Genomic DNA, 18,954 nt, shown 5'->3' on the forward strand with positions numbered 1-18,954 from the left:
AGTTTATGGTATGCCCCATGTTAAGGCTATTGTACTTAACTCGAGAAAATTGCAGCAATAGGTGTTAATTTTCGTATAAAATCCATACGAAATCTTTATTTGTGTGTTATTAAAAAGTATGTGCCTTTCTGCGGTACATTTTCATATCAAAATTTCCTTTATTGGAAATCAATATTATTTAAAAATATAATATATATTATTATTTGTGACCACTTGCCATTTTTCGGGAGGCCATCAGTGTGGAACTTCGACGGTTTATCGGTACTAATTTTTTATTATAAAGACAGTTTTGCAAGGACCCCAACAAATTGTAGTCAGATCGTATAAGGTCCGGGTTATACGGTGCATGCAACAAAGCTTTCCCACAAAGTTCCTTCAATTTGTTCTGAATCTTCAAAAATATGTGTGACCTTTTCCTTGATTGTTTCACTCAACCGTTCGTATTGTGAGCAGTTATGTACTGAATTAATCATTTTCACCAGGCTGGCGTAGCTCATAATAGACATGTTCATTCTAATGCCACCTCAAGATTCAGCATAACCTACTTTGCCGTCTATCAAGGCTTTGAAGTAGTTTATGGACTGCTTGCGTTCAATATTCTCGTATATTCTCGTTTTTATCTTCCCTTATAATTCGCTCAGAAAGTAGTTATATTTCTTTGCGTTTTAGCAGTGCTCTTCATGTGGTACCCAAACATCGATCATCTTTACTTAGCCTGTTCCTTTTAAATGATTTTAAACTACAAACATATGGTTGACGTTTAATGTATTTGCTATCTTCTGAGAGCTTGCATATTGGCCTGGCTGTGTGAGTTACAAAATTTTATTTACTTTTTTACTGACCTTTTTAGTTTTGACAATTCCGGACTTTGCATCAACGGTCTATCAAAACTAGGTGTATAATTGACATCGAATTTGCCAGAACGAAATCAAGCCACTCTTGGGTCCGGAGTTCGCTCGCAGTATCCTCACGTGACATATTTTTCCAGATTTTTCACTGTCTTTTTCACACAACTGTCTTTGGAAAAAAAAATGGATTGAAATGTAACCTTTCAAACGTAGTTTGTTTAACAAAATCAGACTAGTGTTGCTTGACATATGGGTACTAAGACCATTTAGTGATAAAAAAGGCAGATCTTTTTCAATATAACCTCATAAACACCATATAAAAATATGCTAAGTTCGATAAGTCTAAGCGTTAATGCCGCATTACATTTTAGTACCGTAAAAATGAGTAGCAGTTTATTTAAAATTTATTCAACATTTATTAATATTTTATTATTTTTTATTTTACGTTTGTCTAAAATTAACTTACCATATATTTTTTTTCTACTTACAGGTTCATTAATGCGAGACGAAGAATCGTGCAGCCAATGATAGATCAATCAAATCGTGCAGGTGAATATCTCATTTTTAATATAAATCGCTAGACATAAAATTACAAAACCAAAATATATAATATTTTACACTAAAAACAACTCGAAACAAACTGCTTTAAGTAGACAAAAGTTTAAATTTCTGAATATTAGTAATAGAAAAGAAGTGCTTGACAACAGCAGTTTTATTTTGTCAACTTAATTAAGATACGCTAAGTGCAAATATCAAAATCCTTTTAGCTCATCGCGCTGAATTTGAGATACTCGTACATTAATGTACGCTTTTCTTCTCGATGTCAACATAAATTCAAGTAAAAATCCTGCTTTTCATGCTTAAATTACAGCACTTGAGCACTTGATTAATGACGCCGCCTTACATATGCGCCATAAACCCTAAGCTAATGTAATAGTTGCGCTCCACAATGCACTCGATTATTGTACTAGAATAATACGAAAGCGTCAGTAGTTGTTAACTAAAATGGCGATGAGTGAAGATACACAGATATATACTTACATACGCTAACATGCATACACGCATACATATTCGTATAAAAAGCAGTAAATTAACAAAAAATAATGTTGCAGGAAAAAAAGTGATATAAACGAAATAAAAAGCTACCACAGAACACTCAAGTTTTATGTGAGAAAATTGCATTATCCTTGCGCTAACAATGACATTTCCACAAAAACTTATACCAATGCTGGTGTCTCCCGCCACTGCCACTGTCACTGCGTCTGGTTCTTCCATTTCCCTTCTTAACAATTTCGTACATGAAGTTTTATTCCCGTCCATGGAAGAGCATAAAACTACTGCAGAAACGCATAAAGCTGATATTTTATGATGATGATGCCACACTTCACTGCAGCCAATGACAAAAGCAATTCCAGCTACTCCAATGGCAAGGACTCAACTGAAGATACTCTGCCAGGATGCTTTTACTGCATTTTTATCCTTTTGTTGTGTTGTTGTTGCTGTTGTGTTTGTTGTTGTTGTTGTTGTTTAAAATGAAATTGAAGTTGTTGTGGCTATAGCAGCTTTTATGATGACGCTTCCTTATTGTCACATCAAATGAAAATTTATTTAACTTGAAGTGGCAACTATGAGGAAAATACTGCTTTTATTTTTGTGCATATCCCTATTGTCCTTTTACCCTGTATTGCAGTTGTTGAGTTCTTCTTTAGAAACGAATAAACAATCTACTAAAATTGTTAAATTGCATTTTCATGTTATAAGAACGCCCACTGAAAACTAACAACACAATCTGAAAGATACTTAAATAATAGGAAATAAAATAAATAAAATGAAAATATATAAAAAAATTTAAACAATTTAGTTCTAGTTCAATTAAAAATTTATCATTTTTTTTTTTGAAATTATAATAATTAAAAAAAAAATAATTCAAACAACCTTGTTTTTATTTCATTAAAAAACTTTTGAAAAAAAATTTAATTTATTTAATTTCAATAAAATATTTTATAGTTTTTTTTTTGTAAATTATATTTATTTAAAAATGAATATTTTTTTAATTCAGTAAAAAAAATTTAATACTCTATTTCAGCAAAATTAATTCAAGAAAAAAAGGTTTTTAAACATATTCTAATTAAATATAATTTACAAAAAAAAAATTATAATGTTAAACACACACATATATATACCTATAATTATTTTTTACTAAGATTAAAGTTTAAGATAATTTTAAGTGATTTTATCTTATCTGGATACAATTTTATTAGTTAAATTTACTTAATTAGATTATTTTGCAGTTTATACACCACATGCTGGCCCCTCAGGTTACGGTCATGACGCTATGGGCTACATGATGGACAGTCAAGCGCATATGATGCATCGTCCGCCAGGCGATCCTGGTTTTCATCAAGGTTATCCACATTACCCACCTGCCGAGTATTATGGTCAGCATTTGTAATTGAGCACGCTGAAGTGAGCAATTCACAATGGAGGCGGTACCAAAATCATAGTAAAAATATAAATAGTTTAAATAAAATCTGAATATAAAATATACATATTATATATATTATGTCTAAGAGCAGAGATATATGTATGTATAAATAAATAAATACATTAAATAAACCTACGCAGAATTTGTAATATAAATAAAACTACTAAATATTAACGACAAGAAGAAGAAAAAAAACAGAAAATAGTGAAATATCAAATTCAAGCTAATTTAGCAATAAAACATATAAAATTAAATACAATTTAAACTAAAAAAATAAAATAAAATGGAAAATTATAAGAAAGAATATCAAATTTTATAACTTTAATAACACAAGTGGCATGTACAACTACAAAACAACCCGGAACTTTCTTCAAAATAACATTTATGATATATGGAACAAAATTTTTTTTTTCACCACACTTCGAAACCGAATTTCACCACAAGAAGGCAACCAAGTCACATTTTTGGCAGAACATTAATTTATTTTGCAATTTCAAAAAAACAACTCAACTATTGCAGATGGTGGATTTTGTGCAACAAGAAGGTGAGTTCTGATATTTTAATTAATAATATAATAAATTAAATATTATCATAACTTTTTATATAATTTAGTCATTTTTAGACAGCTCTTTAATTATTTATTTATAGTATATGCGGTTAATACTATTAATTATTCGAATTTATTTATATAATTACTCTTTTATTAATTTCATGTTTACATAGATAATTACTATAGCCTTTGCGGTTTTGTTCCTCGTAATAGTTAGTTTTTCTAAATTATAATTTATTGTTAATTCTATTATTATTATTGTATTGTTTTTTTTTTAATTTTTACTATATAAAATTAATTTTTTATGTATATGTTTTTCTATTTCCAGCATTCACCAAGTGTAAGGCGCTTCCCAGTGTACAATATCTACATATATTTCATGATTGAAAAATCTATATAACAACTTTCTATTACACTGAGAAAAATCATTGTTAAATAATAAAAAATATTAAAACTAAAGACAACTTTTGGCTAAAACGAATTTCATTTTTGTAAAAATAAATCTTTATAATATAAACTACGGATAAAATATTTTTAAATTTTTGTTATTTGTTGAAATTTAAAAATTAGACACAAAACCCTAAACCCAAACAAAAATGTTAATCATTATTTGTGATCTTTGTATTTATAATTCTTTTAAAAAAATGTTTAAATAAAAATAAGTAAAATGTTGTACAGTCCTGATATCAAGTAATTATCCAAAACAGAGGACATTCACAGGACAACAAAACTCACAGCAAAATATTTTGAACACAAAAACTAATTAAAACCGAAACTGATCTCCTTAAGGCGGTTTGACAGAAATTTTACTTTAAAAAAAAAACTATTTCAAAAAGGTGGCAATATCAGTAAAAACTAATGTAGTAAAATCATAAAAATTGATATTATTATTTAAAAAAAAAAGAAAAGAAAAGCTTAAATAAATTTAGCATAGGCAGCAAAAAATCACAGTGTGCAGCAAGCAAGGAGTTTTGTAAGGATTTGCACTAAAGACACAGTTTCGCTACTGTCGGCATTGATGGCACATCCGTTACAAAACTACACGTTTTGCAAAAATTTTGTAAAAAGCAACTTTAAAAACTATTTGTGTATAATTTTACATTATTAACTTATACTAAAAAAGAAAACAAAATAAATTATAAATAATATATAATATTAAATCTACTACTACACAAACACACACAACAATTTGCAGTAATACACACACATATACAAACAAACACTTATAAATATTAGCAAAATAAAAAAATTAAAAAAGTATAACTACAAGTATTTATAGAAAGCATATTTAAATATTATTATATTAAAATAAAACAAATTTTAATATAATTATTTTTAAGTGTAAAAATAAAATTAAATTTAAAAGTTTAAAATAATTTTTTATTGTTGCAAAAAAAAATTAAACAAAAAGAGAATGCAACCGCAAAGCAAATAACATCCAAAAAAGTTACAATATTAAATTAAATTATATATATAAACATATATATATAAATATACAAGAAAGAGAAAATACTTAAAGCGTGTAAAAGAATTTAGTTAAAAATATTAAAAAATTAAAAACAAAAAAGAATTTAAATGGAATTTGTAAAGTTTAAAGCAAATCAAGCGCTCCAAACGCTTTTGCAAAGCTAAGCAACTTTGTATACATAATTAATTATACGCCTAGTAATTATTTTAATACATAAATACCTATACATATGCATATACTTAATATAAAATCTAAAACAAAAATATTAAATTGTAATATAAATAATTTAAACTATAGAAGAACATAATTTATTAATTTTTTAGGCAAAAAAAAATTGCAGCTACTTTAGTAAATTAAGCAAAAAAATTCGAAAAGTCTTAAAAATTCAGTTTGGCTCAATTAATTTATTAATTTAATTATGTTTAAAATTTATTTAAAAGCTAAATTCATTAAAATTCGCTTAAACTTAAATTTGTATAAACTACATTTTAATTTCTAATTTTTAATTAAGTGTTAATTTAAAATTTAATGTTAATTGTTTCATTAGTTAAGCGAACATCCCCAAAATCTTGCTTTATTACTTTAATTTTAGTTTTAGTTAATTTTAAAATTTTTAATTTAAGTTAAGAGAAAAATGTAATTAGTAAACCTAAAGCCTAATTGTTTCAAATGTACGTAAAAGTTTCCCCAACCTTGCCCCTCTAATAATGTGTGTATGTTTAACGAAAAAATAAGAAAACGGAAAAGATGTTCAGGTAAAATTATTTTTATATATAAAAATATTTTTTATACATAAAAAATTTTACTTTTACTTTGTTTATAAGTTGTAAAAGAATTTCGGACTTAAATTTAAGTTTAAATTAAAAAAAAATTCTGCTTGTTTTTTTCTTAATTTCTTTGTTTATATAATTTCTGCGTTATTGATTGAATTGGAATATAAAGAAAATAAATGTTTTTGTGTGTAGTATTATTTCCAACTATAAATATGATTTTATATATATAAACAAACTTCTAAAAACTTTATTTTTTAATTATTGTAATGATTTTATTATTAATAATTATTATATTAATTATTATTATTATTATTAATTATTATTGAATATATTATAAAAGATTTTAAAGAAGAATGCATAAAATACAAGAAAAGAAAAAAAAATTATTTTGTGTTTTAATTTATTTTATAGTTTTTTATATATTTTAAAATTATTTTAATTAAATATTAATTATTTTAATTAAATAATTTTTTTGTTGGCATGAAAGTCGTTCTCTGTCTGGCTTGGGTTTCGCCAGGAATTTTTTTCATTAAATTTTCTTTATATAATTTTTTATATAAATTTGTCTGTTTCTTAATTATATTAATTATATTTTTTATATTTTACATATAATATATATTTTTAAATTAAAGTCGTGAAACTCTTAAGAGTCGTGAGAGAAACAAATTTTCCGTTTTCGCTCATAGATTAATATTTGTAATAATGGTTGTTGAATCTGATTCGATAAACAGCTTGAACCGAAGTATCGATAGCTTGTTGAATTGGAACACTTCCTGTATGGCTGTTTTGGTATACATCCAGTTGACATATTTTATACGCGGTTGAGTCAAAGTTCATTACATATGCATTTCATACGTTGCTTTATGCCATATGATCGTAATCATACTTCAGTTAGACGTCTTTCCAAATTCTATTAATATTATTAGACGTATTGTTAACATATGGACAATTAACTCGAAAAAGGGATCTCTCATCTCTTGTGCCTATAAATCATAGTTTCATGAAGCAAGTTGTTTATACAGCTTTGGATTTACTGGCCTACAGAATAAAGTAAAATCTCTAAACCCAGTGTATGAAAAGAACACAGAAACATATAAATGTAAAAGAGATTTAACTTTAGCAGAGGAAGATATTAAGTACCCTATAATATTTTGATCAAATTATTCCTGAGGTGGTATTCGCAAATATTTCAATTTCGACACTTTTCGATTTAAATTTAATAAATATATGAATATTGATATTGAGAAATATGTTCAATGTTATACAAAACTTCAAATATAGTTTCAGTTTTTTATTTTTTTGCTGGCATTTTTTCTAAAATACTTATAGATCCCTGAACCTTGCCGCATAATAATAATAATTCATTAAAGAATATTACGTTTAAAGACTTTAATCAATGGTAAAACATATATGTACAGGTGCAGGTTTGGCCAGAACTAGACTTAAGTTTCTGGGGCCCCCTTCTTCAACACACTCGGCGATATCTCTAGCATTAACATTGACCAGATTCTTGCCTTTATAAATGACTCTGGCTGGTTCTAGCTTGACCTTCTCTCTACTAACCTCTATTACGAGGTTTTGTGGATTCAAAACAGCTTTTTTAGCTAATTGAGTAGGACTCGTTCCTCCCTTCAACACAACTGACTAATTTGACAAAAAGTGGGTATCGAATTTATTCTCCGATTCAAATTGCTTTGCGTAAATAGATCACATCCAGACCGTGGAAGTAGGGATTCCATTCAAGGGACATTTTCACAATTTTCGAGTTGTTCCTATTAATCGTGGGAGCTATTTACTTTCATATATTTCTCCTAATATAGATTTCTACTGGTATAAATTAGAAAATCTTTGTTTGAGCCACTACTTGGCATTAGATATTTTTTCATGTGTTATAAGAATTTCTCTGTTGAAAAAAAATAAATATATTTCTTTAATTATTTAAAATTTTTAATAGCATTTTATTTATTTCGTTATAATTTCAATACCAGAGATTCTAACTTTTCTTTTATATTAGGGGATGGATGGCTTACTACCTACGTACCATTGAACTCAGTACAGAGTTTTTGGTTTCCTTTCTCATGAAATAATTATTAATATCAATTGAATATTTAAATATAAGTTTTTTTAATAATTTTTTCTTATTATATTATTTCTAGTTAAGGCTTTTGACGAAAGAATTATGAAAGTAGCTTAAAAAGCATTTGAACTGAATTTTATTTAAGCAACAGATAAGATAAAATTGAGTTAGGAGAGTAAAAAAATAAATAAAAATATTATGAAAAATCAATTAAAAACTTAACTGATTGAAAACGATATACGTAAAATTGAGGAAAACTTATATACATTTTCTGATATTAGATGAAAGTACCTTTTTACACTTTATGATTAGCGTTTAGCACTTGAATATACATCTCACACAATAACAAAGATTTATATATAAATACGATCTGAACATAAAACTGAGCTTTTTTCGATTTGATTTCAAATATATAAAAGTAAAAATTTAAAATTTCAGTTTAATTTGTTAAGAAACATAAGAAAAATTTCTGTATTAATGGCAAAATAAGCAAAAAAAAAAAATATATTAAAAACTGAAATTTAAAAACTTGAAGCGTCGCCCCCGTACATAAATAATTTTATTTTTGGCTTAAAATTTAGGCAAAACAAGAAACATTTTTAATACTTTAACACAATCAAGCTAATGTATACGATTTTCAAAAAAAAAAAAAAATTTATATATAAATAAATAAAATAAAAGTAATTTAAATTTAAAATTAAAATTGAAGTATATTTAAATTAATTTATTTTTACATAAATTCTATAAAATAAATTTAAAAAATATTGTTCTTTTCACAGCCGCAAGTAGTGTTACACTCAAGCAAAAAAATTAATTAATTATAATTAAATATTATTTAAGTTTAGCAGTATGTGAAGCTCGCCTTAAATTATGTATACGAAAAATTGAAGGAAATAAATAATTTTTTTTAAACTTTTTAAAAGAACCAAAATTTATATATATATATATAAACACATATATATATATATATATCCGAAAAATTGATAAGAATGCATTTTTTTGTGTGTAAATTATTTTGAATATAAAGAAAGTATTATTAATTATTATGTGAAAACTTAAATTTAACTTTAAAAAAATATTTATATATATATATATATATTTGTATATGTGTTTATAACCCAAATTTAGTGTGCTGGCTTTCTAGGAATGAGTGTGCTGAGATGACCCATTAAGGACGTTAGAAGGATTTTGTATGTTTGTATGTGAAATGCATGGAATTGCAAAAGAATTTGTTTGCGTTTTTTAAATTTTATATTTAAATGTGATTTTTGTCGAAACCTAATGTATACGTAATTTAATTAATATAATTAAAGTAAAATAAAATAAAATAAAATAAAATTAAATAATATTAATAAGAAATATGTAAATTTAAATTTTTTTATTGGCGTGAATGTTTTTTAGTGCTATAGTATAATTATGGTATACAATTTAATTATTAAAATATTATGCTAATTATTGTAAATATTAAAATTATAAAATTCTGAAATAAATTTCAATTGAAGAAATCAAGATAAGATAAAAAAAATACTTAAGTGCAATATATGTTAAAACATTTTCGCATGAATTGCAAGCGACACCTACTAACATTTTTAGTTGCGTGTATTGTGTCAGCGTAATTACAGTACATAAAACTCACAAAATTCATAAAAACTGAAATTAAAAACAAAAACAATAAGAAAAATATATTTGCATAATTGCAAATTAATATAAAATACACAGAATTGCATAATTAAAACATATGATATATAAAAGATATTTTGAGTTTATTATTTATGTATGTATTTGTATATTTATTAATAATAGTTTTATAAATATTTAAAAATATAAATAAATTTAATTGAATAAAAATCATATTTAAATAAATTATCATTAATTAAATTACAAAAACAAAGAAAAAACAAAAAACAGATTAAAAATATGATATATGAAGCTTATATGTAAAGAAGAAACAGAATGAACAAAAGCAACAAAGTAAGACAATTTTCAATTGTATTAAGTATATATATAATATATAAAATATTATTAAATATTATTATTAACAAGAATAATAATAAAAAATAAAATAAAAAATTTAAATAAAACAAAATTTCAATTGTTTTTTTTCATTCACATGAAGAGCTTTTTAAGAACTAATAGGATTTTAAATATTTTCTACTAATTAAAATTATATGTTTTTTTTATTAATATTAATATATAATATTTAATATAAATTTACTTAAATTAAATTTTAAAAGTGCACTTTAATTTCACAAATTATATTTGTTTGACAATCATTAATCACACAGTGCGACAACTCCAACACGCTTGAATGCTATCAGCAGACTCATATACGCCAAATGTCGGGGCCACAACTCCCTTTTTTTCGTGTATGAACACTTTTTCAGTACGAGCACTTTTTTTTACTACTACTTTACCGGTTTGGCCAAACTCCGACCCATTTCAATGGCAACAATGCAGTTCCATTTCGTTTAATTTTGTGCCTCGACTTCTTTTTCCTTCCTAGTTTTTTTTCTTCTTCTGTGTTTTACATTCGGTGTTGGTTTTTTGGACTTTTTTCTCATTTGTCGTTTGTTTGTTTTTGTTTTTTTTTAACTGATTTGGTGCACGGATATGTCTATATATAATACATATACCAGGCTGTCTATACAAAATGTACTATATAGCACTGTTTTTTGTATGGATATATATGTAATCCTGTGTCTGCAGAGTTTTGATTACGACGACAGGATAATGCTCGTTTGTTGGAAAATCACAATTTTAAGGGTGAAATATTTTCATTTGTTTATTTATTTTATTTTATTTTTTTTTATATTTTTTTTTATATTTTTTTTTGTTTTTTATCTACATAAAATCACATTTAAGGGACGTGCAATTCATTATTTAAATCATCTTTAAAAATTAAAATTCTGTAATTTATAATAAAGAATATTTATGCAGTACTGCTGGAAATAAGGTCAACTCTACTTAATGTACGGGAATTTAATATTTATAAATAAAAAATTTAATAATTTAAATGGATATCTTGAAAAGAAGTGGAAAAGAAACTAATTACAACTATAACTATAATAACTATAGGATTCGTTTCTTATCCCAATCCAATCCCTGTTATTACATCAGCAAAACCATTCCATATAACGAAAAGCTTAGGAGTGACTTTTGAAATTACTTATAGCACCTAAGCAGAAAGAAAGGATTTATGCTTTTTTCCCATCGATGATTAATTTTTTGTTTGCTATTCATCAGTACAGTACATAGATAGATGGGAAACTTGTGAGTCTCTTATATTATTTAATCAGGGGTATAATGGTCAGATTAAGGCATTGATATTCAATGAGACGGTGACCTGTTTTTTAAAATCAGACATAAATGAATTGATAAGCTCTGCGTGTCGCTTACGCCACATCACTGCAGTAAAATTTATGTAAAGAAATTTAAAAAGTCGAAGCTGAGAACATCCGAGAAAAAGTTTAATTAAAGAATAGACTAAGTACATATTTTTTATTATGATAGGGGAATTTGCATTGCAATCTAGGAATCTATTGTACCCCATTCATGCATTTCGAATATTTCTACAAAGCAACTTTCTTCATAAATTGTTGTGTTGAATTTACATTTCTTACTTCATTGGTAATTACAGACGTATGTAGTCCTTGACTGCGTCCAGTAGCCTCCTCTAGTCAGCCTGGTCGTTTTTCATCTAGTTCTTTCATAGAAGATGCGAATTTGCTCTACCGCTTTTATTACCAGCAATTGTAGTACTTAATTAAAAACCTTTCTAGTCAGACCACTTTCTTTCATACGCACGACATGCCCAAGCTAGCCAAGCTCAGCGGCTTTTTATGCACTTAACTATGTCATGTTATGGTATAGCTAACGCAGCTCATCGTTCCAACTAATTTGATACTCGTTACCAACGTATAAAGGACCATATGTCTTCCGTAGAATTTTTCTCTTGAATGCTCCTTAGGTCTTCTTATCGCTGTTGGTAATTATACGAACTTCCGCACCATGCAGAATGGCAGGCATGATTAGAGACTTGTAAAGCATGCTATTTGTTTCTCGAAAAAGTGCTTTATTTCTCAATTGCCCACTTAGCCTAAAGTAACATCCATTGATAAGAGTTATTTTTTATTCAATCTCAACGCTAACATTATTTTTGGTATCGTACATTACAAATATTTATTTCTTCATCCGATATGAGATACCTACTTAGGTACTTCTTTCATTTAAACAACAGAGCCAGGCGAATTTCTTGCATTTAATTTGACAAACCACATAACTAAATAGAAGAAATGGATGTAAAGTTATTGTAGAAGAATCTTATGTAATGTTGGAAATATTAACAATGTGTATATTTTCTATATATGTACGTTTTCCATATTAACCGAGATAGAGGATATCAAATGAAACTGAATGAAATGACTGAATGAAAATCTCATCTCAAAAATGTGTATAACAGTATATACTCTATATAGTATAACTAAATAGATATATTCGTATCTGGACTATATACATATATTTTTTTTTTCTTTACAGTTTTATTTAATACCTTGTATTTCGGTAATACTGGTAATTAAATTGATTGTTTTGTTAATTAGTGTCCTCTAAATTTAAAAATCGTTCATAATTAAAATAGTTTTTTTTGCAAATACTTGTTATTTTTTATTAAATAAAAATTTGGTTAATTTCCTTAATATTAATGGATATTTAAAACATATATAGAATCCAATGAATTTCATATGTATATATATTTTAAAATGAAACCATTTTTCTATTGTTATTCATATTCCAAAGCTTTATCTTCGCATCTAAGCTGCAGTGTGGAAAATCACAACAAAAATGTATCAAAATTTTTAAACAATGTAAATAAATGGAACAAAACACTGTACGCCACAGAAAATCCCGCTTTTAGAACATTTGACACCCCATAATACCGGATTTTGACGCGCATTACTTGCAACAATGAAGACCAGCGTGAGCAGCGTCACATATGCGGCAGATTAAACTATTATAAAATTGTAATACTTTTAATGCGAAGGGGGACACAGCAGCACAGCACCAGTGCTGTTCGCAGACGAGAATAATGAAGAATTCAAGGAATAGTGGATTGTCAGCACTATGCCAGCGATAACACCACAAACACCCCCCTAAACTTTTAGAGAAAAAAAAAAACTCAAATAAAGCTATAGTTACATCGAGACCGGAATGTATCTGCGATTACATTTTAAATCAAAATCATATTCATATGCAAAACACAACAACGCCGTAGAGCAACAAAGTAGCAAACTAGCAAAGCAGCAAAGCAGCAACAAAGCAGCAACAATAAGAACAATAACAATAACCAGAGCATTATCTGCCACCAAATGGGCATAGCAAATGGAAATAAATTAATATACTTTAAAAGGCAAACTTTAAAATATGCTGTGAGTACATGGAACCCAACTGTTAGTGGACGAGACTCGAGGGTGGTTTCTCACACCATCGAGGCGCGGCGACTCTGGCGCTGGAAGCGGGCGAAACGCATTTTCGAGTTTTAAAGAAATTTGCATAAAAATGAGTAGAAAATACTTAGAAATTGCCGATAATGGTGTGTAATGCGGTAAACAGATCGTAAAAGTAATTGTTATGAGGAGAAGGGCATTACGAAGTCAAGAAGAACAAGAAATAATACTAAACATGAGCAATTTTGTTTTATGACGAGATCAGCACGAGTCAAACCTTGTGGTTGGTATTAAGCGAATTGTGGGAGCTGCAAAATAATGGGTGGAACCTATGTATTAAAAGTAGCTGTAGTAGTAATATATATATATATTATTTTGTTTGATTTTTTATATAGAAGACCTGTACATACTATGTAAATATTTCTGTAAGTAGCGTTTTATTAATTTTGAACTATAAATTTCACTAGCTTGTATTTGAAGCAAATATATAAATCTAATGCAGATTACCATTGTCTTCGGCTCTTTATAAAACATCAAACCCTCAAAAATAGTTTTTCTTTAGTTAGAGAGATAGACCTTTTTCTTTTCATTAACCTACCTTCATATAATAACTGTAGGATTTGATACTATAGTAAGTCAGAAATTATGATGAGTACACATATGTATGGGTGATAACACTTCAAGAGTTTATTTAACCGTGATTAAACAACAATTTCATTTCCTTCCACAATTAAATTACAGAATTAGGAACGGAAATAATATATTTCGTCAAAATACAGGGTAAGCGATTAGATAGGCTTGGGAAGGCAAGGGAGGAAATAGCCTGGAGAAGCTCTGTGGAACATCTATCCATATGCGTTGGCGTACAAGATATATTCGAGCAAAAAAACAACAATGCCTTCGCGGTAAAGTAAATAAAGTTCAGGTAATGTTATCATTGGACTTACTGTTGTAACTTGTAACAAACCTCACTGTTAGAGTAATGGTGCCATAAGACTAACCCTTGTAGTATATAGTTACGTATTGGTGGTTATATATAATACCTGGAAATCAAAAAACACTTTAAACTCACATGATTATTAACATATCCTATATATATGAAAGTAAAAAGTACCTAGAATATGTGAGAAGGTTTTAACAGAAACGACTGGATGATAGTAGATTCATTTTTTTGTTTACTTTATTTGGCATAAAGATTTTCATTGTGAATCAAATCAAAGTCATCATCATTATTAGATGTAAAAAGCCATTGTGGATCGCAGTTTCCTTCTCATTTCTGGTTTTCATGATTCTTGAACTCTTTTTTACTACAACTTACCATCGAGGTATGTGTTTCCCTCCTACTTTCGAGATTACCAAATGTACCTTTAATTGAGTAACAAATGGCACTGAACTGAAGTTAGTATAAACATTTTAATTCTTCGTTTGTTATTTTTATATAGATAGTAGTTAAATATATTATAAAAATATTAAATATAAAAATTAAATATTATCGAAGAAGTAAATGTTATGTATTATTACGGAATTATTGACCGGTCACTGTAGATTGAATAATCACCTATCAAAGTAAGGGATTCAATCCAGCTCAGACTGAAGATACTGTAGAGAAGAGAGAGAAACTTCATAATATATGCTTGGGAAGTGCCCGGCACTGATGCATAAGTGAAAGAAACACCTAGGAGGGTATTTTATGGATCATAAGGATTCAAGATTAGAATCGGACTTGGAGAAGCACTCAAATCCGACTAAGGGGCAAAATAGATCTTTTAGGTCGCAGTGTACGAACCCTTCTATTAATAATAATTTGTTATGTACCAACGCCTTCAACTATATTAACTTCACAATATAAATTTATAAAGTCGTTTATTATTGTGTGATTCCTAATCGCTATTAAATTAGTTCTTAGTGCATTTTAACTAATATGTCTACTAGTCTATTAGTACCAAAAAAAATTCTAACAACCACCACATCGAGTTCAAAAAAAAAGGCGAAAAAAACTAATGAAGTAGTAAATCATTTAGAGAATGATTAAAAAACAATTTGTTGGCCAACACCTCGGTTAATTATAATTAATTAGTTTCAAGCATTAGACACTAAAACAAACACACCGCTACACTCAACTCCTAGACAACTCCATGTCAGACGTCCACTTTTTCATTCACTGACTGGTATGTTGTGAAAGTATCTCAAGAAGCGCAGCTGTTGAAGTGTTGAGAATTCTCATACATGAATTATTTTTTTTTTGTTTGGGTGTAAAAGCGCACGATTTTCACACCAAAATCAAATTGACTGACCACGCACATTGTTGGATGTGTAGAAACAGAAATGCATTGCAACTAAATGGAAGTGTGGATACTTAGTTGTCAAATTATGCTGACTCTTGTGATCCGACCAATATCGTCTGCACCACCACCAGCAATAGCAGCACCAACCGCAATAGTTGCGCCTGCACGCATCAAACTTCGCAATTAAAGTTCGATAATTGCGTTTATTTTGTGCTCCTGCACGCTAGGCACATTTTTCCTGCTCGTCCGGCAAACAAATTATCCTTTCGTGACCTTTTGTTGCGAGGCGACCGATTTCAATTCGTTTATCCACACGTTTCCATGCAATTCCTGCACTTATAATTTGTGGTCATCTTCACGCTTCGGCATGGCTTTGATAAAATTAGTTCAGTTCAGTTTCTGTTTGGTTACCCGCTGGACGTCATATGTTGTGTGAAGTGCTGCAGTCTGTTTGGTAGAGCGGCGAGTTAATTGAACCAGCATTTGTTCGGAGCAATTTAAATCCATCATCAACTTATCTACTTTGAATTTTTGAATTAATAAGAGCAGGAAAAAAATTCTCTACTTTACTGGTAATCCAGCACAAAACAGTATCTAAAATTTGGCATGCCTAACAGAATGCCTTCCTCCAATGGCAAGGATTTCTTTAAAACCAAAGCGAAATGAATGATGACTGGGTCATCGGATCTATATTAGTCAATAGACTGCGAATGATTAATATAACATACTCTGTACTTTATATAAGAGTGTTTTTACCATTGCTACAATAGAAGTAAGTCCTATAGTAGATACTCTCAAGTTGATTTCCTGATTAGAGTTTTTGTCACATTCTATATGATCATTTATTGCACAGTTTTGCCTGGTACCATAGTTTTCAATGATATCATCTCCTTTTCAGGGTATATCGAATATGTATTCCAGTGAATGGGAATATTGAGAGAAAATGCTGGACCTATGAACTAGCTAGACAGAATACTGATATCCTCATCAGCGTTGACAGAAATTATATCATAACTGCTAACGTCTGTTATGAATTATTACTAATCTATAGTGACGTTCGAGAGACCAACTGATCGTGATCAAACAAAGGAATATTTTTGATATCAACGTTAATGAATCTACTCAGCCTGCTAAGAGAAGCCATCTCTAAGATTGTGGCTTGTATAATCTAGCACTTATAACTTGCTAATTACGCTGTTATATTGCGGCTTCATTCCAATGACTAGGACCCTTATTATTGTAGATATTATAGAGACAAAGAGAAAAGAGAATTAGGTAAACATTTCATTTGCAGTTGCTCCGCTCTATTGGACAACAGAGTGTAATTTTCAAGTAATCACGTTTTTAACTTTAATACTGAAATGAGTTGGTTAACATGATTAACCTTGGGGAGTTCATGGAATTATTCGGAAAAACACTGTCTAAGAAAATGTTTTCTAGTATAAGCCCCCACCCCCTCTTTTCAACAGATCTACGCTAAATACCATTGATGATATTTTAGCTATGTATTTATCTTTAAATTGTCTTCAAGGACCCTTATACATATATAAGTCTCTACATATGCATCTATATTATTGGGATGTCTTCAATGACAGATCTGATTTCAACTATGTGGTAAAGTCTCGTGCATATGCAGCGGGGGTTGTGGTTGATCCCCATGACAATATGTAGTCAACAGATAATACACTAAAAAAACACTTTTTTGTATATCTCCGCTTGGTACAACCATAGTTACGCCTACTAGGAGCAGAGCATCAAAACATTTTAACAGAATAGATGGGATAAAAATGATCCTCATAATAATAGAAATACATGTAGATATTTGTATATTTAGAGCCATCTATACAATAGAGCTTTGCGAATGATTGGCAAGTTTTGAGTTGATGAATGTTGGACTATTTAACGCTTCTCAGTAACCATTAAGTAGGGTGAGTTTTATAATCTCCTGAGATTTATGAGTTTAGTTTTATACGTAACTTAGATTTTTTTTTTATAATTCTTTCATATATTTTTTGTATTAAATTTAATTTCCATAAAATGATTTTTCTTTAAATTTTCATGACACTTCACATTTCTATATCATCCACAAACCAAGCAAGGATTCAATATAATTTTCTCAACTGAAGTTCTCTTCCGCAATACTTTCAAATGTATCTTATGAATACTTATGGTATATGTATTGAAGCTTATATATATATACTCACATACATAGTATATTTAGTATATTATAAATATAGTAAACATAGGCATACCACATTCATTTTTTGAGGACAGAAATTTACAATGTAAGACGAAGTATCTGATGCATTAAAAGTAATTGCCATTTGAAGTGTTTTGAAAATATTTGGAAAATTAAATTTTCATGACTTTGTAAAATATTTATAACCACACAAGTTTTTGTTATAATGCAGCAAAAATTAGAAAATATTTATGTAATTAATACATTCCGTCTAGATACAAACATGTATCTCAGTTTGGTTTCTTTTTAGATTCAAGGAACTTTATTGAAATTTTACTATCCTTGCGTTATTGACTAGGATTGAGAGGCAAAGGCTGCTGTGGAATTACTGCATTTTCAATTAAAATATTTCAATTAATGAATTCAGTACAAATTTTATTAATTTTAAGCAGATTCAAGAGTTTCAATTTAAATTTGATAGAAGATGAGAAAGCCACAGATACACTGCAGTAACCACGCAGTTGACTTGATAAACTGAATATCTCAACTATTTTTGCCTGCTGCACTTAATTGAATTTGCATCGTTTTACGGAGTGAAAGACTGAAGTACGAAAAAGATTCAAATTCAATTTTCTCGCTTAAGTCTGCCAAAAAATTCTGCTAAAAATTCAAAGTCGGAAGCAAATCTTTACATTGAACTATTTTTTTCCTTTTATATTTAGCTCAAGTGGTCTTCAGTGGAATTAGCGAATAAGAAAAAAGCCCTCGAGCGTACTTGTAAAACGAGCCTGCGTCCCCCATAAGCCACAAACGGAAGTAAGTGAAATTGAATTCGAATCGAGAGACGC

At 28.3% G+C, this 18,954-nt stretch overlaps 1 protein-coding gene across 5 annotated transcripts in view; it reads left to right on the plus strand.

Annotated features, from left to right (window-relative positions):
- Positions 1 to 18,954, plus strand: part of LOC119682001 (lethal(3)malignant brain tumor-like protein 1) — a 428,722-nt gene that overhangs the window by 83,167 nt on the left and 326,601 nt on the right. The window lies entirely within an intron of this gene.

Source organism: Teleopsis dalmanni, chromosome 2 (assembly GCF_002237135.1).
Source record: "Teleopsis dalmanni isolate 2A chromosome 2, ASM223713v2, whole genome shotgun sequence".
In the NCBI taxonomy this organism is placed as follows: Eukaryota; Metazoa; Arthropoda; class Insecta; order Diptera; family Diopsidae; genus Teleopsis; species Teleopsis dalmanni.